This window comes from Megascapheus bottae, chromosome 1 (genome assembly GCF_031878675.1).
Source record: "Megascapheus bottae isolate mThoBot1 chromosome 1, mThoBot2.hap1, whole genome shotgun sequence".
Lineage (NCBI taxonomy): Eukaryota > Metazoa > Chordata > Mammalia > Rodentia > Geomyidae > Megascapheus > Megascapheus bottae.
This window is the reverse complement of record NC_143509.1, coordinates 10,293,456-10,320,780: the sequence shown is the minus strand read 5'-3', so window position 1 is coordinate 10,320,780 and position 27,325 is coordinate 10,293,456. Positions and strand designations below refer to the sequence as shown.

The 27,325-nt window shown below is 40.2% G+C and overlaps 1 pseudogene; it reads left to right on the top strand.

Annotated features, from left to right (window-relative positions):
- Nucleotides 1-719: 719 nt before the first annotated feature.
- On the top strand, nucleotides 720-25,397 carry LOC150068353 (olfactory receptor 7E178-like; annotated as a pseudogene).
- Nucleotides 25,398-27,325: the final 1,928 nt, after the last annotated feature.

Below are 27,325 nucleotides of genomic sequence, written 5' to 3'. Positions count from 1 at the left end.
TTCCATTACCCCATTTTCTGATACTCAGAAACATAATGATAAATTCTTCATTTTGTAGAAATAAATAGGGGGTTTTATTAAGACATATGTCACTGTCCTTCTACTACAATATGAATATGTGCTCTCAAGTTTGACATTAATATGGGGGAGAAGTCAAAGCTTTGTGTTGTATGAATTCTCGCAGTGAAATGGAAAGAAGCACATGGGTCATTAAAAAGTTAGGAGCGAGGAGAGAGTGAAGGCCCGAGTAGGGGAAGGTGACATTTTTGGAGAAGTGACATTGATGAAGATACATTATATTCAAAAACTGCTTTGGTAACTGTCAAATCCTCAGTACAACTACTTAAAATAATAATAATAATAATAATAATAATAATAATAATAGGGATAAAAGAACTTGTCAGTGGCAGAAGATGGCGGCAGTTCAGTGTGAGTCTTTCTGTGCTCTCTCCAAGATACCAGTTCTAGAATCATAGGGGAAAGTTCATACCCAAAGATCAACATTAAGTAAGCTTTAGCACCACAGCGATCTCAGGCAGAGAGGAAAAAGGCAGAAAACTGAAGCAAGAAGACAGTGTGGAGCGCTGCCAGCTGCTCGGAGCCACAACGGAGACAAAGCCTTTCTCCTTAACCTGAGCACACGGCTCTTCTTGGCAGCACAGACCAATGCCAGACAGAGCCAGACAGAGCCTGCGCAAGCCCAGAGCCATCACCCCGCCATGTCGCAGAACTGCCAGCTTCACAGAACCAGTGAGGAGCATAGAAAATACCTGTATATTTTTATAAACCTATGTTACCCATTTGTGTTTTCATACTTGTATTCATTTGTATGTTTACACTTGTATTTCCTTAACTTGCCTTTCTGCTTCTGTATATCTGCTTACTAAAACCCTGAGAAATGCAACTGCTGTCCTTGTGGCTAATCTACCACCACCCATTTGTCCTTGGTTCCCAGACTGAGCTACACTGTAGTAAGGAGTATACACATTCCAAGCCGGGAGCTAGAGATAGCAGCCCTCTGGTACCAATAAGGTCGGACTTGTGAGGGCCAGCAAACTAGGGCAAATGTCAACCAATCACAAGTCCATTACCATGGAGAACCCCCTAGAATCATATCTGGCATAAAACCATCCTCTTAAAATGACAGCCAGCTAGAATGACCAATGATTAGCCAGGACCCCTTTCCTGCTTTGTATTGCACCTATCATTTAATGGAATTATAGTATAAATTTCCCATGTGGCGTATTGATTTTTTGCTATTACTTGCTGGGGCCTTCCCCCTACCAAAAAAATGTGTAAAAGGGGCTGTAATCTTGTGTTCGGGGCCTCTGGTCTGCACTCAACTATCAGTGTGCAGAGATCCGTGCTCGAGCTCGACAATAAACGACTCATTGCAATTTGCATTGACCTTTGGTCTCTGGCTATGGGGGGGAGCTTCAAGTTTCTGGGCACAATACCAGAAAACCCATCAATTTTTGAGTACCTCCATAGAAAGACATTGGGAAGGGATCCCCTTCTCCACCAGCCTAGAGCAGCGCCATCGTGACTGCTAGCATAGACCCAGCCAAAACAACTCTAGTCTGAGAAGTGGTGCTGGCAGCGCCATCATTCTAAATGGCAAATGTATTCCCACAGGCAGCTTGGCCAGATGTCTGTTCCTGGCACTTTTGGAAGTCCCACCCCTTGGCGTGGCCGCTGTCCTGGTAAACAAAGCTCCTCATGAAGCCACTGTTATGTTTTTTGTTTCCTGCCCAATCAACAAACTGATCAGAACAACTGCAAAGCCAAATTGTAAGAGAAAAGACTTTTTGAAGGTTTTGGATCCGGAAATTAGTGGAGATAAAGTTTCCTATCCTGTGCCCCACACAAAGACAAACTGAAGATTAACATTATTTTTTGTTTACCAGGAGTGTGTCCCCACCCAGGGGGAGGAATGTCCACTAGCATGGGGGCTGCTGTCTGGCTAAGCTGCCTCTGGGAAAACCTTTGCCACTTTGAATGATGGTACTGCCAGCACCACTTCTCAGGCTCCAGTTGTTTTGGTCGGGTCTTTACCAGCAGTCAAGATGGTGCTGCTTTCAGCTGGTGGGGGATGGGATTCCTTCCCAATGCCATTCCACGGAGGTATTCACAATTTGATGGGTTTTCTGGTTTCATGAAGCTGACAGGTCCGCGACATGCTGGGTAACCACTCTGGCCTTGCGCAAGCTTGGTCTGGCTCTTTCTGGAGCCGGCAGGTCTGAGCTGCCGAGAAGCGCTGTCTGCTCAGGTTCAGGAGAAAGGTTTTGTCTTCACAGTGGCTCCAAGCAGCTGGCTCTGCTCTGTGCTGTCCTCTTCTGCTGGTTTTCTGCCTTTTTCTCTCTGACTTAGATCTCTGTGGTAAAGCTAACTTAGGATCAATCTTGCAGTAGGACCTTGCCCCTATGATGCCAGAACTGGTATCTTGGAGAGAGCACAGAAAGACTCAACACTGAACTGCCACCATATTCTGCCAATGACAAGTTCTTTTATCCCCTATAATTATTATTTTTAAGTAGTTGTACTAAGGATTTGACAGTTACCAAGCAGTTTTTGAATATAATATATCTCAATCAAAGTCACTCCTCCCATATTATCACCTTCCCCTACTCACCCCATCACTCACTCTTCATAATTTTGTGGGATATACATTGGATGCGTGTCTGCATTCTCCCCATCTTCTTCTCCTCATCTATCCCTAGACACCACCCAAACCCTGTCACTACCCACTGCCTGATGTTAATTTCTCTGAACCTAATTTTGCCTTTCTATCAAATTACACAATTTGAGATCTTCTTGAATCTGCCATATATCAGTGAATACATTTTTATACAAGATCATACCACCTGATGTATTTACTAAGGAGTTTGTGAGCTATATGTATATTCCACATACAAGGGAAAAACATGGATCCTGTATCTCTCTGAGTCTAACTTACTTCCTTTAACTTAATTTTTTCCAGGACTTTCCAGTTCTTTCCCAGTGATAAAATACTATCCTCACCAATGGATGACTAGAATTTTACTATGTCTAGATACGACATTTCTTGGCTCCATTGACCCAATGAGGGTGCTCTGGGCTGATTCCATCCATGTCTGATAAACTACCAACAGCAGAATCCTCACATCCTTCATATAGTTTGTTTTTCTCTTTTCCATGGTGCTGTCCTCCCATATGGCTGCCCAGTTCCTCATTGTAGTGGGGAATCTGTGCCCCTAAGAATCCTCACATGTGTAGGGCCCCTGTGCACTTGTTGCTTTATATTTCTGATCCTCAGGATCATTCCACGGGGTGCAAGTTCAATGCATTCCCCATATATGTGTGAATCCTGGGACTCTTATATATCATATGGGACTACCCTAATCCATTGCAAAAATGTTGTATGGGGACCCAGCTGGGCTTGGGCTATTGCACTGCAGGGATGAAGGGCTTGAACTTTGAATGTTAGGTAGAATTGGAGACACAAGCTTAGAGCTGGTGATTAGTTAGATTTTTGGTGTGTTTGTTCCAAGACTCTGAGGGCGTACTGTTGTTAACAGATGAAGAGGAGAAAGGAGAACTCAAACCTGCTTCTTAGTGAAGAAAGAATATTTACAGAAGGGAATTGTCCTCCTCCTTTAGGAAGAATGAGCTTCCATCATTTGTGAAGAAATAAATTTTGAGGACAAAATTCAAATGAAGTCAAGCCAGACCCAGAGATGCTAAGGATGCGTACTTTCTCTCATATGTGGTAGTTAGATCTAAGTTATAATTACACAATTATATTCATGTGGGGTAATTTGCAAAGGTACCCAATTTATACCCTAAAGCGAGCTATGTTCAGTGAGGGAGTTTAAATGGTGTCATTCCTTAGAAAATTCACTCTCAGTCCACAAGAATGAATGCCAGGAAGCTGGAAAGTCTTGAAGGCTTAGAGCAATGAAATTTATAAAACTAATGTGAGGAAAATAGAGAAACTGATGTCTAGAGATGAAGATGTCAAACACATTTCATAACTATGTTCTCAAGACAAGGGAAAACCAATGTATCAACTGAAATATGATATATTTAGGATAGAGTTTAAATGGTGTAATTCATTAGAAATCCCAAAATACCAGCCAACAAAATGATTATCAGAAAATAGCGTACTGGATATAGTATGATGCTAAATGATAGGGCCTCTAGGATGTAGAAACAAAAGCCATATAATGAGTGATTTTTGTCCTTAATATACCCTGTTATCTCCCATCTCTTGCTGTATCTTGGTTATCTCATATTGTTACAGTATCTCACTTTGTTATCTGATATATTGAATATATTTGTATTTGGTTATTTGAAATTGTATAGGAAAGGGAGGAAAACAAGATGAGGGGTGGGGCTAGGGGGAGGGAAATGGTGACCAAGACATGAGAAAGGGTATTAATGTTTGTGAATTAATGCACCTTCTATCTGGTGCATATAATGTATCCCTTCTATTAATTACCATAAAAAATATGAAAAAAAGAAAATAACGTACTGGAAATGTAGAGGATAAGACAGAGGATAGTATACTGAAGTGAGAAGGGGAGAAATGTTATTAAAAATTCCATACATACCCAACAATATTAAGACAATTGAAAGGAGGGGAGTTTGGGTAGAATGAAGTAGAATAAAACTGGTGATATGGATCAAGATACACTGTGTTCACCAACTGCTCTATTGAGTGTCAGCTCCTTGGTACAAATACATTAATGTAATTCAAATATTTATTTAAAGATAGAATATTGAAGATATTATTGAGGTTGGGAGAGTTGGTGAAACAGAAAGGCTGTAAACAACCAAAATTCATTTTTCTCACAAAGTGATATGTTGTAACATCTTGGTACAACAAATTAATAATAATCATGATACTAAAAAATCCAGTGCACAACTACTTAAAAATATTTTCTTTTTTTTGTCAGTCTGAGTGCTTGAACTCAGAGCCTGGGCATTGTCCTTGGACACATTTTGCTCAAGGCTGGTGCTCTGCCACTTGAGTCACAGCACCACTTCTGGATTTTTCTGTGTACATCATGCCAAGGAATCGAACATAGAGCTCTGTGCATGCTAGGCGAGCACAGTACCCTAGGCCACACTCCCGGCCATGAGTCATGGAAATTTTATATGATTCTGTCATCCCTGTGTTTGAAATGTCCAGAGCATTACTTGTTAATACACACATGTTGGTTAATTGTGACCGTGTTTATTAATTCTCCAAGGCCATATACAAGTCAAGGATGAGCCTTCCCTCCCCTGTCTCTAGGACACTGGTCCTATATCTGTCTCCTCATCACCACCATCTCTGCTCCTTCTGTGTCTTCATCTCTTTCCTGAGGACAGAGGCTGGATTTGTGCTGGGCACCAGATATGGGGTCCTCAGATCTGTCTACCTGGGTCATACCTGAAGAGATAAGCAGATTAAGCAACTGAGTGAGGCAGGATGGGTGGTGAAGGACTTGGAGACAAGGAGACTGGAAAGTGTATGTCCTCAGTGAATTTTCAGGTAGGGGTTGACGGTTAGGGGTACCAGTGTATGTAATGGAGAATTCTTTACGTACTGTGCTTTTCATTCTCATTTGTGGCTCACCAAATGTAGCAGGATATAAATGGTTCAAACCAGTTTCCAAAGTACTCCTAAGGCTGTCAGAAAGGAGGAGGGGAAGGAGGAAGAAGAGGAGAAGGAGAAATAGGAGGAGGAGGAGAAAAGAGGAGAATGAGTAGGAAGATTGTGATGATGGTGAAAATGCCAAGAGGACATTACATCAATGAAACTTTTGGCAGAATGCCCTGTGTCCTTCTCAGAGCTCTGGATTTTAGGTCATTCTTTCTCATTTCATATCTTTCACCTTCTGTAGTGTGTGCATGTGTGTGCGATCACACACACACACACACACACACACACACACACACACACACGTTGGTTCTGTGGCTTGAACTGAGGGCATGTGTGCAGGCCCTGAGGTTTTTGGTCAAAGCTACAGCTCCACTTCCTGCTTTTATTCCTTCCTTTTTAATTGTAATTAATAAAAAAGTTACCGTTGTATTTGCCAGATAGAAAGTGCATTATTTCCAAAACATTGATACTCTTTCTCATGTTTTTGTGCCCTTTTGCCTCTCCCTACCCAATCCCTTCATCTTGTTTTCCCCCTTCCCTATCCAATTTCAAATAAACAAATAAATGTATATGCAACATAACAGATAACAAGGTAAGATAATGTAACAATATGAGAATAACCAAGGGACAATAAAAGAGATGAGAAATAACCTAGGACACTAAGAACAAAAATTACACATCATATGGCTCTTGCTTCCATATCCTGGAGGTCTTCTCATTTAGCCTCTAGCTCCTAACTTCCTCATTTTTCCTAGTTAATTGAAAACAAGGCATTTTCAGAATTCCCTGTCCCAGACTGGCTTCCACCTGTGAATCACAGACCTCAGCCTCTGTGGTAGTTAGGCTTAGAAGTGTGAGCCACTTGCCCCTGGAACACTGTATATTTTTAAGGAGCAGGATGTGTCAGCTTCCTCCTAGTCCTGTGGTTAAACTATACCTTACTTGATGAGAGTTGTTCCATCAGTATCCTTTCCTGCCACACTTTCGTCAATTTGTGTGTCCATTGATACACATGACTCTATGTGTATACATATATTGTGATAATTGAGATTTAATTTTTATGTTTTAAAGAAGGATACATGTCCTTTGTTTCTCTGAACCCGATGTATTTCACTCAGTATCACATGTCCAGGCTTACTCATTTCCCTACAAACACCATAATACAAGAAGAGGAAAGTCGAGATGAACCAGAAGTAGATTTGTGCCTGCATGCTGTCACAGTGGAGATAAATAAGGAGTGACCCGACTGTTCATGGGATTGGATTTTCTTTTCCGTGAGATACAAATACTCCCTGCACTAATGGATGGGAAACTGCTTTGTTCTCCTAACTCAATATTGCTCTAGTGGCTTGACCTACTGCTGGCCCTTCCCCCAGGGGAATCTTCCTGAAATCCTCTAGCCCAGTTTACAAGCCAGAATCTCAATCTAAATATGAAAGCCCGCTCTCCAGCCCTCTCAGTGGATGAGCTTCCTAGAGCCTAGGGCAGTGCACTGGCTATAAAAGTAGGCTCCTAGACAGAGACATGCATCATAAATGAGTAAATTCTTGGATCTCTCCTGCTGCCCTGGAACCTGTTCCCCCACATTACATTACAAGGATGGGCTGTACTGTCAGGTGACCTTGCTCTAGCCAGCCTTTATCTTCTTGGCTTTCCAACACAAATGCCTGTCACTGGGGCACATATGGAGACAAAAGCCTGAGGAACAAGGCATCCGAGATTGAGAAGATTCTAGAAGTAGAGAATTGCCACAATTCACAAACACTAGTATACTGTACTGCATAGGTGGTGCAAAATTCAAGCTTGTAAATACTTGACTTTCAAGTAATTAGAGCTGACAATTCCTGGATATGTGTTTTATTTTCTATCAAGATGATTTTGTTTTTGAGCAGTTGTCCAGGTGATAAAGAAGCACAAAATCTAACCCTTGTTACAGATTTTCTTCTACTGAGAATCTCAGAGGATCCAAGATTACAACCCATGCTCTTTGGACTCTTTCTGTCCACGTATTTGACCACCTTACTGGGAAATCTGCTCATCATCCTGGCCATCAGCTCAGACCCCCACCTCCACACCACCATGTAATTCTTCCTCTCCATCCTCTCCTTGGATGACATCTGCTTCATCTCCACCACCATACTCAAAATGCTGGTGAAACTCCTGAGTCACAGCAGAGCCATCTCCTGTGCAGGCTGGCTCACACAGATGTGTCTCTTCAACATTTTTGTCTACATGGATGCTATGCTTCTTACTGTGATGGCCTATGACCGCTTTGTGGCCATCTGTCATCCCCTGAATTACCCTCTCATCTTGAACCCTCGTCTCTGTGTCTCCTTGGTTCTGCTGTCACTTGTTGTCATCTTCTTGGAAGGACAGCTGCACGTGTGGATGGCATTGCAGATGACCGATTTCAAGGAATTGGAAATCTCAAGTTTCTTCTGTCACCCTTCTCAAGTCCTGGATCTTTCCTGTAAGCACACATTCACAAATGGTATTTTCAAATATGTTGTTGCTACCATATATGGATTTCCTCCAATCTCTGGAATCCTTTTCTCTTACTATAAAATTATTTCTTCATTGCTGAGAATTCCATCATCAGGTGGGAAGTACAAAGCCTTCTCCACTTGTGGCTCTCACCTGTCAGTGGTGTGTTTATTCTTTGGGACAGGATTGGGAATTTATTTTGCATCAGCTGTGGCACATTCTCCCCAGGGCACCGCTGTGTCCTCAGTGATTTACACAGTGGTCACTCCTTTCCTGAACCGCTTCATCTACAGCCTGAGGAACAGGAAACTCCAAAGAGTCCTGAGCAGGTTGTACAAACCAGGAAATACATCTGTAATATGGTTTTGCAGAAGGAAGAATAGTTGACCCTCAGTCCTGTAAATCCTACGTCTCTGAACACATTATTTGTATTGTCTGGTTTCATTAGTATCATTCATGAAACATGAATACTGGGAAAGTTGCTGGCTAGGTCAAGGTGTTTCTTGAAGTAGGGGTTCAGTTTTTTGTTTTTTTTTCATATATTTTTATTATAATTAATAGAAGCGTTACATTATATTCACCCAATAGACGGTACATTACTTCATAAATACTGATACCCTTTCTCATGACATGGTTCCCATTTCCCTTCCCCCCTCTCCCCGCTCCTCTTGATTTCCCCCTTCCCTCTCCTATTTCAAATAACCAATTAAGCATATATAAGATATATCAGATAACAAGGTGAAATATTGTAACAATATGAAATAACCAAGGGACAGCAAAAGAGATTAGAAATAACAGTATATTAAGGACAATAATAACTCATTATATGGCTTATTTTTGCTTATCCTGGAGGTCCTTACATTTAGTGTCATACTATCTGGCTTAATGTCTCCAGATTTTGTTCTATTGTAAATCTCTGCTAGGAGAGTCCAAGTTTTCTACTGATTATGACAAATGAGGGAAACCATTGAGCCTATGTTCCTTTGAGTGTGGCTTACTTCACTTAATATAGTTTTGTAATGCAAAAATTTTAAATTTGTATAGGCAGCACATGTCGGGAGATGGTTGCCCAACAAACTGAATTTTACAGTGGTTGAGATGTGAATTTTCTATCATGGATAACTTATCTCAATCAAAGTGCACAAATGGAGATCTTTTTTATTTTGGTAGCACGGTTACTTGAACTCAGGGCTTTCTTCTTTCTTGGCAAATGATGTACAACCAGATTGTTTGTTTGTTTGTAGTCATTGTATAGAAAGGATTTAGGGGTTATTAATGCGCAGGTGTGTTCAGATGCTCATATCGCATGGTCAGCCTCTAGCTGCTGACTAATGAAAGCAAGGTGGGTACTTTTTGCTGTTGTTCATTTGTACCTGTCCTCAGGCTTGAACTTAGGGCCTGGACACTTTCCCTGAGCTTTTTTGCTCCAGGCTATTATTCTCCTACTTCAGACATAGCTCGACCTCTTGCTGTCTCTGTGTGTATGAGTGTGTGTGGTGTGTGTGTGTGTGTGTGTATGTGTGTGTGTGTTTAATTGGATATAAAATTGTAATGGACTTCCCAGCCATGGATGGCTTTGAAATGAAATTCCCAGGTCTATGCCTCCTGAGTGTCTAGGATTCTGGGCGTGAAGCACAGGCACACAGGGAAAGCAATAAATGAACATTACTTGTGACTTGGTAGGAAAATGAATACATAAGCTATTTTACATTGCTGAAGGTTTATTGATTTAGAGAACATGGTTGAGACAAATCAAATGATGTAAGATAAATAATGTAAAAGGCGTGGCTCATCATGTATTTTTACTTATGGAGAGATGAATGTGTTTTGGTGTCACTTGTGTGCTTGTCTCTCCACATATACTTAATTGAAACAGTTTAACAACTGTTTGTATTTCACAGAAAACACTGATCGTATATCATTTAATAATTGGACTAAGCTACTTTCTCTCTTTAACACTTTTTATCTTGACTTACTTGCAGCAACAGATTTCAGATTAACATGTCCCTGTACCTGTATAATGTATGTTCATCTGAGTCATCTGTTCCATCATTCTCCTCTTCCACCTGCCTTATCACCAATAGACACATTATTATCCAGATTTCATTTTTAAACAAATAAACAGTGAGTATCATCATGGCATTCTCCTTTGGCTCCTTGTTTCCATTCATTCCACTACTTCCTAATGGAACTCCACTCAAGATACTGATATTCAGGATATTTCTGTTGTTAAATTGTCTGGGGACTATTTGATAGACTTAATACTTAGAATTGAATTCCTGCATATGCTGTAATTAGCCATATTTTTGCCAGTCCTGGGGTTTGAACACAGGGTCTGGACACTGTCCTTGGGCTTTCTCAAGGCTGCAGCTCAAGGCCACATGAGCCACAGCACCACTTCCAGCTTTTTCTGTGTATGTGGTACCGAGGAATACAGTCAGATCTTGTGAAAGCTAGACAAACAGTCCATCAACAGGTCAAACTCCTGGACCTCATTAGCCATATTTTAGAGGCTGTCATCTGGGCATAGAACTTGGAAGCTTTGCTGTCCAGAGGACACTGCTAAAATCTATTGTATTGGACATTCTTTCCCCCCATCCATGTTAGTGAGTTCATTGACATTTGTAAGCTTTGGATCAATTTTCTAATTGGGCATCTGTCTCATTTCTCTCAGAGTTCCAGGAAGAGAATATCTTATTTAGGGGATTATAGACTGATCACAAAACAGAGCCACAGGGTTCACAGTAAGAAACCAGTATAGGAAGTGCAATAATCAGATAGATGATTGAAAAGGAAGAAACCCAGTAACTAAATGTCAATCACCATTGTCTATATGCCAGGAATCCATTGCTACACTGTAAGCAAATTCCTCAATTACTTCAGGAAGTAATTACTTCAAATTACTTCAGGAAGAAGCAGATATCATATCGGGGATCTTGATTTATTTATATGTAGGAGACTGAAGAGTTCATGTTTTTTTAAGTGTAATTCAGTCCCAGCCCTGGTGTCTCATACCTGGAATCCTAGCTACTTAACTGGCTGAGATCTATAGATAGAGGTTCAAAGCCATCATAGGCATCAAAGACCTGTGAGCTATCATCTCCAATTAGCTACCAGGAAGCCAAAAGTGGAGTTTCTAAATGAAGTGTTCTTGCTTTCCTTTGGGCAGGAAAGCCTCAAGACGTGTACCCAGGCCTAGAGTCAAAATCCTAGGACACATGGACACACACACACAGACACACACACACACACAGACACACACACACACACACACACACACACACACAGAGGGCAGGAGAAGAGAGACAGACAGACAGACAGACAGACAGGCAGACCGACAGACAGAATTAGAAAACAAAACAAGGATGCAGAATCTCCTTGAAGACTGCTGGCACATTGATCAAAATGAAGTTCACAGATTTAAAAAAAATCATTGCTGTGAACTACCCTGTAATGCAGAATAATCTGTATATTCTCTGAACAGAAAACACTGCCCATAATGTTCTAACATAGTTGAGTATCTACAATGAACACAAAAATGGTACTAAATGAGACAAAAAAAATCTAGGATGATTGTGTTTGTCACAAATGAAAAGTCTAAACTTCGTATAATAGGGATTGAGGAGGGGGCCAAATTCCAGGACACAGATATGCAACCTTTATTCACCAATATCATAGCAGAAAACTTCCCCAACTTCAAAAGGTAAAATACTCACGTTATTGAAGATTTCAGGACCCCAAGCAGGCAAGATCCTAGAAGGAACTCACCTAGACATATCATAGTGAAAATATTAGACCTGAATACCAAGGAATTGATCTTACATGCTGCAAAAACCAAGAAGGAGCTATATTATAATGGGAAGAACAATCGAAAAACAGCAGATCTCTCCAAGCAAACCCTAAATGCAGGAAAAGTTTGGAAAAACATCATTGATGTCCTGAAGACCAACAACAGCCAACACAGATTGATATATCCAGCAAAACTAGAATTTACATTTGATGGAGAAACAAGAATATTTCACTCCAAAGAGAAGCTTTATGAATACGTGCACACTAAACCAGCGTTACAAAGAATACTAATTAACCGAGAACAAATTGTAGAACATCAAGAACCCCCATCAAGAAGCAGACATCTATAATTCACTAAACACAAAATGGGAAAAAAGAGAAAGAAACTTAGAAGTAAAAATATATAACAACAATGGACACTGACCACTTCTCCATAATGTCCCTAAATGTGAACAGGCTGAACAATCCAATCAAAAGACACAGAGCAGCAGACTGGATTAAGAAACACCACACATCCATATGTTGCCTCCAAGAGACACACCTCACTGCCAAAGACAGAAACAAATTCCAAGTGAAAGGCTGGAAACGAATTTTCCCCTCCAATGCACCATCCAAAAAAGGAAGAGTAGCAATCTTAATCTCCGATAAAATTAACTTCTCAATAAAATCAGTACAAAAAGATAGAGATGGCCATTATATATTAGTACAGGGTACAATCCATGCCCATAATATTACAGTTATAAACATCTACTCCGCCAACAGGGGAGCACCCAAATTCGTCAAACAAACATTTTTAGAACTACAGAACAAGATAGACTCAAACACAATCATTGTCGGTGACTTCAATACTCCACTCTCAACAAATGACAGGTCAACTCAACAAGAGTTAAGCAAAGACACCATTGACTTAATTGACACCATAGCCCAGCTGGGCTTAACAGATATACACAGAGTCTTCCACCCTATGGTGAAACTTTTTACATTTTTCTCAGCAGCACATGGAACACACTCCAAAATATATCATATAATAGTTCATACAGAAAACTTAAGCAGATACAAGAGGTCTGACATAATCCCATGCATCCTATCAGACCACAGTGGAGTCAGACTAATTCTGAACAGTGCAGTCAAAGTCAAAAAACATTCAATCACATGGAAACTGAACAACACTCTTCTGAATAACCCATGGGTAACAGATCAGATCAGAAATGAAATAAAAAATTTCCTTGAATCTAATGACAATCAAGAAACATCACAAAGAAACTTATGGGACACAGCAAAGGCAGTTCTAAGAGGCAAATTTATCACACTATGAGCGCATATTAAAAAGACAGAAGAAGAGCACGTAAATAACCTTAAAAAAACTGAAACACCTAGAGGAGCAAGAAAAAGTTAATTCTAAACAGCTAAAAGGACAGAAATAACAAAAATAAAATCAGAAATTTCAGAGATTGAAATAAGATCTACTATATACAAAATTGATATATCAAAAAGTTGGTTCTTTGAAAGAGTCAACAAAATTGACAGACCCTTGGCAAAATTAATCAAAAAAAAGGAAAGGGGAGACTCAAATAAACAAGATTAGAGACCCCACGGGAACAATCACAACTGATTCCCAAGAAATCCAGTCCATAATGAATAGGTACTACCAGGGCCTATATTCAAAGAAACAAGAAAATCTAGTAGAAATGGATGATTTCTTAAATAAATATAGGCTACCCATACTGAACAACAATGATATAAACAAGTTGAACAGACCAATTTCTTACAACGAAATTGTGGAAGCAATCAGGGAAATGCCAACCAAAAATAGCCCAGGTCCAGATGGTTTCACTGCGGAATTCTACAAGACATTTAAAGATGAAATAACACCTATACTCTTGAAACTCTTCCGAGAAATAGAAACAGAAGGAGCAATACCAAACTCATTTTATGAAGCTAACATTACTCTCATCCCCAAACCAGGGAAAGACCCAACAAAAAAAGAAAACTACAGACCTATCTCTCTAATGAACACAGATGCAAAACTCCTCAATAAAATATTAGCCAACAGAATCCAGAAACAAATTTAAAAAATCATACACTATGATCAAGTGTGCTTCATCCCACAAATGCAAGGCTGGTTTAACATTCGCAAATCAATCAATGTAATACATCATATCAATAGAGCTAAAGATAAGAATCATATGATAATTTCTCTGGACGCTGAGAAGGCATTTGACAAAATGCAACATCCATTCATGTTGAAAGCACTACAAAAATAGGAATAAGACGTACAGTTCTCAAAATAGTGAAAGCCATATATGAAAAACCTACAGCCAGTATTATACTAAATGGTGAAAGACTGGAACCATTCACCTTAAAATCAGGAACTAGACAAGGATACCCACTCTCTCCACTTCTCTTCAATATAGTGCTGGCACCCTTAGCCAAAGCAATAAGGCAAGAAAAGGACATCAAAGGGATCCACATAGGGAAAGAAGAAATTAAACTATCCTCATTCGCAGACGACATGATCCTCTACTTGAGTGACCCAACAAACTCCACTTCCAAACTACTAGAATTAATAAACCACTTTAGCAAAGTGGCAGGATACAAAATCAACCGTCAGAAGTCTGTAGCCTTCTTGTACACCAACAATACACAAACAGAAGGCCAAATCAAGAAAATGAACCCATTCGCAATAGCCCCCCCCAAAAAATAAAAAACTTAGGAATATACCTAACCAAAGAAGTAAAGGAATTATTCAATGAAAACTATAAAAGCCTAATGAAAGAAATTAAAGAGGACACCAGGAAATGGAAAGACATTCCACGCTCATGGCCACGGAGAATCAACATAGTGAAAATGGCTATACTGCCAAAACTGATATACAAATTCAGTACAATCCCCATCAAAATCCCAAAGACATTCTTTTTTTTCAATTCCTTTCCAAAGGTATTCTTTTTTAAAAATTTTTTTATTGTAATTAGTAAAAGGGTTACATGATATTTGCCAGATAGAAGGTGCATTAATTCACATACATTGATACCCTTTCATATGTCTTAGAGACATTCTTTACTGAAATAGAAGATATAATCTAAAGATTCATATGGAACAAGAAAAGACCTAGAATAGCCAAAACAATTCTAGGCAAAAAGAGAAATGCTGGTGGTGTTAGAGCCAAAGTAACAAAAACTGCTTGGTACTGGCACGAAAAAAGACCACAAGATCAGTGGAACAGAATAGAAGACCCAGAAATAGAACCATATACCTATAGGAAACTTGTATTTGACAAAGGAGCCAAAGATATACAATGGAACAAACACAGTCTATTCAATTATTGGTGCTGGCAAAACTGGGCAGTCACATGCAGAAAACTAAAAATTGACCCTAGCCTTTCGCCACACACAAGCATTAACTCAAAGTGGATCAAAGACCTCAACGTCTGACCAGAAACCGTGAAACTGCTACATGATAATGTAGGAGAGATACTGGAACTCATAGGCACAGGCAACAGATTCCTGAACAGAATGCCAGGGTCACAACAGATTGGAGAGAGACTCGATAAATGAGACTACCTAAAAATAAAAAGTTTCTCTACAGATAAAAACATAGTTGAACAAGTGGAGAGACAGCCAACCAACTGGGAAAAGATATTCACCAACAATATATCTGACAAATGCTTAATATCCAGTATCTACAGGGAACTCATAAACTAATCCCCTGAAAACCCAATAAACCATTCACTAAATGGGCAAGGGAACTAAAGAGAGACCTATCAGAAGAAGAGATTAAAATGGCAGAAAAACATATGAGAAAATGTTCATCTATGGTCATAAAGGAAATGCAAATAAAAACAAACCTAAGATACCACCTTACCGCAGCAAGAATGGCCAAGATTTCAAACTCAGACAATGACAGTTGCTGGTGGAGTTGTGGAGAAAAAGGAACCCTACTGCACTGCTGGTGGGATTGTAAACTAGTTCAGCCACTCTGGAAAGCAGTGTGGAGGTTCCTTAAAGAATTGAAAATAGACCTTCCCTATGATCCCGCCATACCACTTCTGGGCATCTATCCTGAACAGCATGACCCAGGATATTATAAAGACACCTACTCAGGTATGTTCATCTCTGCACTATTCACAATAGCCAGGCGATGGAAACAATCCAGATGCACTACTGCAGATGAATGGATACAGAAAATGTGGTGTATATACACAATGCAATTCTACATAGCCAACAGACAAGATAAAATAATGGCGTTCTCAGGGAAGTGGATGAATCTAGAGCAAATCATGCTGAGTGAGACAAGTCAAGACCTAAGGAACAAAAGGCGCATGGCATACTTAATATGCAGTTATTAATCCAAAGTATACAAGAGCAAGGACTCAATAACTGCATACCCAAAGCTATGGACATGGTAATGGAAATAGAAACATAACTATATAGACAATAAAACCTATGACTCTATAATCATAATGTTTTGTTTCATAAATGGATGTGTTTCTATGACATACAAACCGTTAGCCTAATTTTGATTAAGTTCTAAATACTAAGTCCCAGAGAATGTAATTAGAGATTCCCTCCTTGAACAATTGTTTGTTAAACTTGTCAGTTAAAATATGATGTAAACATAAGCCATATAATTAATGATTGTTGTTCTTAAGGTACAATGTTATCTCTCATCACTTCTACTGTCCCTTGGTTATCTCATATTCTTACGCTATCTCACTTTGTTATCTGATATATGGGATATATTTGTATTTGTTTATCTGAAATTGGATAAGGAATGGGAGAAAACAAGATGAGGGGTGGGGGAGGGGGGAAGGAAAATGGGGTCCAAGACATGTGAAAGGGTATCAATGTATGGGAATTAATGCACCATTTATCTGGCAAATATCATGTAACCCTTCTATTAATTACAATAAAAAATATATAAAGAAAAAATAAATGAGACAAAAAATCTAGGATGATTGTGTTTGTCACAGCTGAAAAGTGTGGGACAGAATGTCGATACCAACTATGCATATTTTAGTTCAAAATGATTGGGGAATTCTGACTTCTTCATTATGTATTGCTCTCTCTTTATATCAAAGGTCTGCAATTAATGCAGACTTGTGCAATCTAACACACATCTCTGAATTTTATCTCTTGGAACTCTCAGATGGCCCTAAGCTACAACCCATGCTCTTTGGGCTCTTCCTATCTATGTACCTGATCACCGGGCTTGGAAATCTGCTCATCATCCTGGCCATCACATCTGACCCTCACCTCCACACTCCCATGTACTTCTTCCTCTCCATCCTGTCCTTGGCTGACATTGTCTTCACCTCCACCATCGTCCCCAAGATGCTGGTGGACATTCAGGATCACGGAAGAGCCATCCTCTATGCTGGCTGCCTCACCCAGATATCTATTTTTGTCACTTTTGGTTGTATGGATCTTTTCCTTCTTACTGTGATGGCCTATGACAACTTTGTGGCCATCTGTCACCCCCTGAATTACCCTCTCATCATGAACCCTCGTCAATGTGTCTGCTTGATTCTGCTGTCATTTGTCACCAACATCTTTGATGGACAGATGCACGTGTGGATGGCCTTACATATGACTGATTTCAAGGAAGTGGAAATCCCAAGTTTCTTCTGTGACACTTGTCATGGCCTGGAACTCTCCTGTAAAGACACACTCACAAATGCTATCTTCAAATATGTTTTTGCTACAATGTATGGATTACTACAATCTTTGGAATCTTTTTTCTTATTATAAAACAATTTCTTCAGTGCTGAAAATTCCATCAGCAGGAGGGAAGTACAAAGCCTTCACCACCTGTGTTTCTCACCTGTCAGTGCTGTGTTTATTCTTTGGGACAAGATTGGGGGTCTACTTTGCATCAGCCATGTCACATTCTCTCAGGAGCATCACTGTGTCCTCAGCAATGTACACAGTGGTCACTCCTCTCCTGTATTCCTTCATCTACAGCCTGAGGAACAAGAACCTCAAAAGTGCCCTGAGGAGGTTGTTCAAATCAAGAGCTGTTTTGCAGAAGCAACAAAGTTGACGTAGAATCAGATAAATTCTACCTGTTTGAATACCTAATTGTTCTAGTTTCATTAGTACAATCCATTATTAGAAAAGACTCTATCAGGATAGATTCTGAATGGAAGAATGTATCATTTTAATGTTTAAATTGTTAGTTTGTAAAGAATGATGAATGTCTGCAGATGGTGGGCCCAAAAAAGAAAGTTGCAAGGATTGAGTGGCAAGTTTGAAATATGTAAAATTTACCACAATAAAATTGGACAGAAACATACTTTTTGTTTTTCTTTTTTAAGCAGTCTTTGAAGTAATAACTTTCTAATTGGTAGTCAGATATCCTGCTTCCTGCCCTTTGGTTTTGAGTTATTTTCAACTTAAAGTTAGTCCCCTAATTGTTTCCTGTGGTACATTTTGTTATTTTTTTGACCAGTCCTGGGTTTGAGCTCAGGGCCTAAGCACTGTCCTTGGACGTTCTCAAGGCTAGGGATCTTCCACTTGAGCTTTAGCACCATTTCCGGCCTTTTTCTATGTATATGGTACCGAAGAATCGAACCCGGGTCTTCGTGCATGCAAGGCAAGCACTCTACCACTAGGCCAAACTCCCAGCCCCGCATTTTGTTATTTTAAAGGTGATATGTAGATGGGCTACCATTATATAATTCAAGTAGAGAGTGCATTTCATTCTGGACAGTGTAATTCCTTCCTTCCCTTTCTTCCATAATATCTTTCAAAGAAAATTGAAAATCTTGTGTCCTAGTGAAATTATGTGAGGATAGACAGACATAATGTACTGGCACCTACATTTGGTTCTAGGCTGCTTGATTTTCTGGGTACATGAACTCTATGATATGGGGTCTCTTAATGCTTGAATGAACTGGAGGAAGCAATGAAAGAGAAATCCATTACCTAATCTACAGGGATGTGAGTGGTGCCTTGGAAAGACATTGGAGTGTTCATCTCAAATTCACTTGTAGAAAAACCAAGAATAAGGGACATCGGCTTGGACTTGGCCTTCCAAGACTCAACCAGCCATCGCTAGCCCACACTTTATCCCATCCTTCATCTGTCAGCTGCATTCTTACCGTGCACTTTTCACTGTCAAGACAGGGACACTCAGGGATATCAACTTGTGGATCTGAAATGCAGTGAACAGTCCCCATCTTTGAAAGGAAGGTTCTCTCATGGATATACCTAACAAACAGTGTTAGTTAATGCACAAACGCAAAGGACTATCTGGCCTTGCTGGGTCAGTCCAGGCCAAGCTGAGCAGTCACCCAAAGTGTGGACCATCTGATGGGACTGGCTGAGACCACTGCATCCCATGTCAACTACATTTTACGTGCTTGCTTTACTTTTCAACTCAAGAGGTTCCTGCAAGAAACATTTCTGTATGCAATTTTCACCACAAAGTCTTTCCATGGATTTCAATGGCAGTTTCCTATGAAGTTTTCACATACTTGTATATGTATGGCACATTGTGGTACAAATACTTTGGAACATTTTGGAGAAAACTTATATCCCCTTAACTCCATTAATGTCCCAAGAGTACCACATAATATAGATAAGCAAGTCCATAACATACTGCCGCAGACCGACTCAGCGGGAGTGCGGGGAGACCAAGTCTGGATTCACAGGTCAGGAATGGATTCAGCGATGACAAACAGACACAAACGCAAGGGAGGTTTGAAATCTGCTGCGAAGCTTTACTTGTTGAATGTGAGATTATATACAGTCAAAGTAGGAGCACTTTCTTTCAGTTGGCATAAGGTCAAAAGATTACAATCATGTTTAAGAATGGTTACAGGGTACATTTTTCTGAGTAAAAAAGAAACTTCTCCCTCCCTTCTAAGGAGTTATGGTTAATATGTCAGACATTGTGGTTAGGCGTCATCCGCCTTGGCATTAATCAATATTAGTTTTGTTTACCATTGTTTCATTCTAGTTCTTCCTATGATTTTGTTTCTGAGTCAGTAATTATTACCCTGTGCCAGGAATTGTAAAACCTTAAACCTAAGAGTCCATTGTTGCTGATCAGTTAGAGCACACCACGGTGCTCTAGCCCTTCTAATTCTTTCCCATATGATTCATTATGTACTTGCAACGTTTACACAAGTAATGCAAATGCATTAAAGGCATATTCAGGCAAACTAACATTTATTACTAATTCAAAGATCATATTTTCCGTTTTAGTTTCTAATTCTGTCTTATTATTAATAGAATGCATTGAGGTCATCAAGGCTGCTGTGGGTGTGTCTTGTGCCAGAGTAGCCGGGCATGCACTTTTAGTTCCTGAAACATCTAGTCGCTCAATCAATTGTTTAGGCCAGTAGCTGGCACAGAATATTACTGCCATACCATCAACTATCAGAAATGAAAAGAGTGAAAAAAGAATCCCAGCACCCAGCATTATGAGCATTCCACGCATATGTCCCGGTCTCTGCCAGGGACCTCCAGGAGGCCTGCTCACCATTGGTGCAAACCTCAGGACTGGCAGCCATTCAAGCTCTTTCTGCTCCATGCTGCACAGACTCCACTGGAGTGGGTGTAGCAACATACTCAACATTTCCCTATGTCAAAACCTGATGTACTTGGACACTTCAACTAGCAGGTCCAATGTCTACCATCAGAATTACCGGTGATGATGTTTAAGACAAGTGACAATTGTAGTGCTTTGCCTACATTGCCTTAGTTTTTATTCTTACTGTCTGTTAATAATTTGTATATATGTGTGAAATAATATTGTTCTTAGGACATCATTATCTCATTGTGACATCACACACTAGTGCAAAATCATAGTTTGTGACATCACATCGATGGAATGACATCACTGACCTACCATAACATCCTAACCGTTGTGACATCACGTGGCTATTTTTACATCAGAGAAGCTTTGACCTCAGGTCCTGATTTTAGCCTAAGAAAGTTTCAGATATGACAGGCATTGTGACAGTAAAAGAGATAATCATGACCTCACATCAGAATTTTGGCATCATTGTGCCATTGTGACATCAATGTAACATTGTGACATCATAAACCTACTGTGAAACCACAGTGCTTGTGGCAGTCCATTAATTAAAACTTAATTAAAAGCATCTGCGCCTCACACGTGGAGATTAAAGAAACCCCTGCATTATTCATAGTCTCATGCTCACAATTCACATACTATTTGTATAGGTTTCTAGTTATGAATATGGAGAGGTAGTACTTTTCTGATCATAATATCTGAGCTATTCTAAGCATAAATATATGCACAATTACAATTTCATAGATTGACATAAAAAATAATGGTAACACCAGTGGGTTTTTCTCTCCAATACCAGTGCTTAAATTCAGGATCTCCGGTTTCTATCCTGTTTGCTTAGCTAGTTTGCTCATTTGAACTACACCTCCAGCCTGCCTTTTTGCTGAATAATTAAAATGGGTTTCAAACTTTTTTTTTCTAGCCAGACTAACTTAATGACATTTACAGGACAGATAGAAAATCCTGAAAATAGAAGAGGAAAATGCAAGTGACACAAGAAGCAAGTAAAAGTACACCTATATCATTGATATATATTCAAAAGAATTGGCTTGGCTTGGCTCTAATATTAAGCTTCCCCAATCCTGGACTTGTGATAAGTCATGCACAAGGCAGCAAGTTATGATTTTATGAAACCCAAACCACTGCCTTGTATGCATTGGGCTGATACGTTACATTAGGCCACAGGAAAAGTTATCTAGGCCTATCTCTGAAGGCATAAGACTGGTCTGTTCCTGACAGGCTTATTTCCATAGCACAGGAAGATGGCATACTGTGGTGGGAAGGTAGAGATTCTGTAACAATATAAACGTAAAAGAGTCTGAACTTTACTTATTTAGTGTTTTGAGGGTCATGGGGTTTGAACTTAGCCTGGGCACTGTCTCTGAGCTCTTAGGCTCAAGGCTACCACCCTAACCCTGGGCCTGGGTTCTGTCCCTGGGCACTTCAGCTCAAGTCTACCACACTACCCTTGAGCCAAGGCCCCCTTCCATTTTCTAGAGGTTAATTAGACATAAGAGTCTTAGGTCCTTTTGTGCCCCAGCTAGCCTTTAACCTTGATCCTCAAATCCCAGCCTCCCTAGGAGCTAGAATAAGAGTCTGAAGTTTGTTTGAGTGCTTCTCCAGTATATCCTTAGTTGATAGTTTTACTGTTGTTGACAGAAAGCATCTTTTTATCTATTCCCTATGTTCATGACAAAAAAGTTATTTCACTCCAACAATGTATATTTCACCTTCATAGAAAAACTGTTAGTAATTTATGAGTGGCTTTTTTCTTCCAGTAAATTATAGCCTTAGACTGAGGGTATAACATCAGTCTAGTATTTCATTGGCTTTTAGGTCAGTTTTATATTGCAGACTAACCAAAAAAACTACATGATTGAGTGTTGGGTCTTCAGTACCAACGAACTGAGTAACTAAATCTTTACAGTAGAAAATTAGTTGTTGAGGTTTCCTTGCTTAAGGATGGTGCTTTACTACTGAGTCAAAACTCTCATTTCCTCATTTTTTGAAGGGGGTATGCATTTTGAGGAGCTTACTTCATTACAGAAAACAGGTCCCTGCAATTCTCCAGCAGCCTTGTTGGAACCATGAACTTCAGATTGCCATTTCCAGAGGAGCTAGGATAGCTAACTTGAGCCAAAGGTCATCTATCCTTTCCTGTGTTTTGAACACAATTAATTACAGTCCCTTCACCAGAGGCCCACTGAGTAGACAGTACAACATTTGAGACAGAGACACAAAGACAGAGAGAGAGAGAGAGAGAGAGAGAGAGAGAGAGAGAGAGAGAGAGAATGATTTTGTGTGTGTGTGTGTGTGTGTGTGTGTGTGTGTGTGTGTGTGTAGATTATGGCCTAACCAGATATTCCCTGTGATATGAATTTCCCAGGATATATTGTAAGAATTCAATTCTGTATTGGTAGATAAAAACTATTTCTTAGATTGGGATAGCCTAATTCACTTTGTTAAGCACCAGGACCAGAGTCCAAGAACTAAATTCACAAATAAATAGTGACACCAATTTTAAAAAATTAAAAATATTTGGTAAATAAAAGAGTTAAAAACATTTTAAGTACATCACTGGGGTAGATGATTGAGAGAGAGGCAGTGTGGGATTCGGCCTGTGAGGTGGTAGAGATACACTGGAGCCAGGCGGTTCACCACCAGGCTGCTGGAGAAAACAGCAATTTCTGTCGGTTAAAGCACTGGGAGGAGGGCAGAGGGAAGAGGAGGAACACGCAGAGGAGCACTTCCACAGAAAATGGCACCACATCTGGGGGCCTAACACATCTAAAGGGACCACCTGTGTCCTCACCACACCGTTTTCACCTATAGGGTTCAAACTAGCCGGGGAGGGGGCAGTTTCTAGACACAGCCCCTCATCCCACTCAGCTCATCACATCACCAGCTCTGCAGTCAGCAGCACAGACCCCGCTGAGGCCAGCTTCTCCATCCTGTCCCCTACAGTGCTGGACAGTGGTTGTGTGAGCCATTCCCATTTCCCCTACTTCATTCTGCAGAACATCCAACACAAACCCAGAAAAAGATCCAGAGAGGCTATGTAAACCAGCTCAGAAAGAAATTCCTCCCCCTACTCAGCCCACTTTCTACCTGATCAGAAGCAACTTTCTGCAGGTAGGCTCAACTCAGTCAAAGGCAGCATTAACTATCCTGATTCAGTTCTGGTCCAGTTTCCAGTGGATTCAGGTTCAATGTGGGTTCATTTTGTACACAGAACATAAAATACTCAGTAGTGGTGCCAACCTGTTTCAGTTAACACTGGAGACACGTCACCAGTCTCTTTCAACCAGTGCCAACTAGGTTCAGTAGGTCCAGCAGTGGGGTAACGTCTCACCACCACCTCTGCTCAGATGTACAGCCATGTCCAGCTCACCCACAGGCCTAGACAAGGCCCATACACACCGGCAGAGTTCAACCTCCATAACAGACAAAAGATATTCCCTACCTTCAGAGTTAAAGCTACTCATATTCTCTTGCCATTGGTTTTCTTCTTGATGAAAAATGACCTTGAGTGCACATGACTTCATCTACTCATCCAGATCATGACAAGGGAATATTGACTCCAAACATCCCTGCCCACTGAGGGTGGATGAAAGCTCTAGGCTCAACTCTAGCGTTCCTGTGAGTGCAGCCAGTGCCCAGGACGCAAAAACCACAGGCACGAGATACTCAGCTGTGAATCCATCAGACCTGCAGTCATTCAAAATGAAGGTGGGTGAAGACAAGGCCTATTAGCTACTGTGAGGAGCCTTGAAGTTACAACACAGACCTCAAAAGTACCCAGTCTCTCAGAATATATGCTTGCATTTGAAGAAGAACAAATTAGAAAAGTTCCACAGAAGAATTTGTTTAGACTCTTCCTATATCCCAGAAGAAACTCAAAGGTCAAATAAATTTCATTCTGTTCATCCCTTCTCTAACATTTCTCCTTCCAGGAAAATTATTTTTTTCATATATTTTATTGTAATTAATAGAATGGTTGCATTACATGCACCAGAAAGAAGGTGCATTACTTCACAAGCATTGATACCCTTTCTCATGTCTTGATCCTCATTTCCCTCCCACCACCCCACCCCTCATCTTGTTTTCCTCCCTTCCTTATCTGACCTCAAATAACCAATTATGCATATATACAATATATCAGATAACCAGGTGAAATCCTGTAAGAATATGAGATTACCAAGGACAGCAAAAAAAGATGAGAGATAACATAGTACATGAAGGACAACAATCACTCATTATATGGCTTTTGTCTCTATAACTTGGAGGTCTTTCTTTTAGTGTCATTCTATATGGCCTTATGTATCTAGGTTTTGTTCTACTGTAGATCTCTGATGGGAGAGCCCAAGGTTTCTACTGATTATGACAAATGAGGGAAACCATTGAGCCTATGTTCCTTTGCATCTGGCTTACTTCACTTAATATAATTTTTTCTAAGTCTTTCCATTTCTTTCAGGAAATTCTTAGAGTCTAAAATACCATTGTAACTTTCTTCTGTGCACACTCTGTTTACATCAATTGCATTGAGAACCTCACAGGCACTACTCCTCTGCAGAAAACCTTTTGTTCTCCAGAATTGAATCTTTGCATCTGTCTATAACTACTCAGTCTCCAGAATCCTAAGGCTCTTAACTACTGTGCAATGAGGGAACAAGCTGGGGAATTAAGTAGCCAATTACTCTTCACATTTTCCACATGTAAGAAGAAGCAGAGAGCTGCCTAATTCTTCCATTTAGTTAAGTGTCCTACCCAAGTCCTGGGTTCCAAGGATCCTGCTGCCCAGCCTCCTCAGAGTCCTGCTAATGTCCCTGTTCCTCAGGCTGTAGATGAAGGGGTTCAGAAAGGGGGAAACCACTGTGTACATCACCGAGGCCACCACAAGTTTCTTGGAGCCATGGAACACAGTGGAATCGCAGTACGTACCAAGCAAGTGCCGTAGAAAAAGCAAACCACCGACAGGTGAGCCCCACACGTGGAGAAGGCTTTGTGCATCTCACTTCCTATGGGGATCCTGAGGATGGAAGAGATAATTTTGTAGTAAGACTAAAGGATCCCTGAAAGAGGAAATAGCCCAAAGATGACAGTACTTACATATATGAACAAGCTATTTGTAAGGGAACCAGAACAGGACAGTTTAAATATTTGAGAAGCATCACAGAAGTAATTTGGGATTTCCACACTTTTAAAGCAAGTGAATTGTAAGATCAATATATTGTGTGACTGGGAATCCAGAAAACTAAACAAAGCAGACACCAGTACTAAGATGCAACAGCAGCGAGTGTTCAAGAGGACCGGGTAGTGCAGGAGGTGACAAATGGCTACAAAGCGGTCATAGGCACTGAGCAGTTGAACCCAGGGCTCTATGCATGCTAGCTAAGCACTCTAATATCAGATTAACATTTGTAGATTGAATAGCACCTTCACCGTTAACATACCTCTGCTGTGGTGACTAGTGCAGGAATTCCCTTGGATGTAAGAGATGTTGTGGCACATCCTAAGCAGATGGCAGGGAAATGAGATAGAGGCTAAAGCTTTATGCTTCTCACATGAGGAAGAAAAGAAGTTGTTTTCCGGTACACAACAAATCTACATAGAGATCTAGAAATGGACATCTTTATGTGTTGGAGAAAGACAACAAGACTCTGACCTTCAATTAAACACCAAAAAAGTTGAAAGGAGTTACGTCTCAATGAAAGCAGTGCCAGCCTTGACAAAAAGAAAAAAAATCAGGAACAGGGTAAGGTCCGGAGTTCAAGACCCAGAAAAAAGGATTGCAGTGCTAAATTCCAGAAATCTTAACAGCTTTAGTTTTGAAATCTCACCACTTGAGATCTCTCAATCTCAGTGACTTCTTTCTTTTCCCTTTCTCAAAATATTATTATAGTTAAATAGTTGTACCAGAGGATTCAACTTGTCATGTTTATTTATGGGCTCTGTAATCAAAGTCATTCATTCCACAGTTCTTCTAGACTCTCTCATGCCCTACCCATCCCCTCACTTTGTCTGGATCCCTTTCCCCATATGTATATGACCAAATACAGTCATGATATTCTTTTGAATGCTGTCCCTGAGCTTTATTGCTGAAGACTAAATCTCTACCACTTTGAGACAGGAGGCACCCTCCGGTTTTCAGGGGGCTCATTGAAAACTAGAGTCTCTTGGTCCTTCCTGATGAGCTGGTTTTGAACCTGACCCTCAGATCTCAGCCTCCTGAGTAGCTAGGATGACAGGCATAAACCAGCATCACACAGCTTTATTTCCCTTTAGTGTTTCCTGATGTTGTAACCATTCTGAGCACATTTTATTTTGTTTATTCCAATTTTAATAAATAATGAAAACCCCAACTATGTGTCAAATATACCTGTAGTCCCACTACACATTATAATAAAAACAAAAAGATAAATTTTTTAAAAAGTGGACAGAAACAGATCATTTTGGTTTTGGTAGCACGGGTGTTTGAACTCAGGGCTTTGTGATTTCTTGGCAAATTATGTACAACCTCCTTTTTTGTTTTTAGTAATTTATAGATAGGATCTAGAACTTTTTAACGCACAGGTCTTGCTGGATGCTTATATCTCAGAGGTGAGCCTCTAACTGCTGGCTCATGAAAGCAAGGTGGATGATTTTTGTTGTTGTTTGCTTGCCTCTTTGCTTCTTTGTTTGTACCAGACGTGGAGTTTGAACTTAGAATCTGGACACTTTCCCTGAGATTTTTTGCTCAGGGCTATTGTTCTACTTCTTGAGCCATAGCTTGACTTCTTGCTGTGTGTGTGGGGGTTGTGTGTATGTGCTTAATTGGACATAAAATTTTTATGTACTTACCAGCCCTGGATGGCTTTGAAACAGAAATTCCCAGGTCTCTGCTTT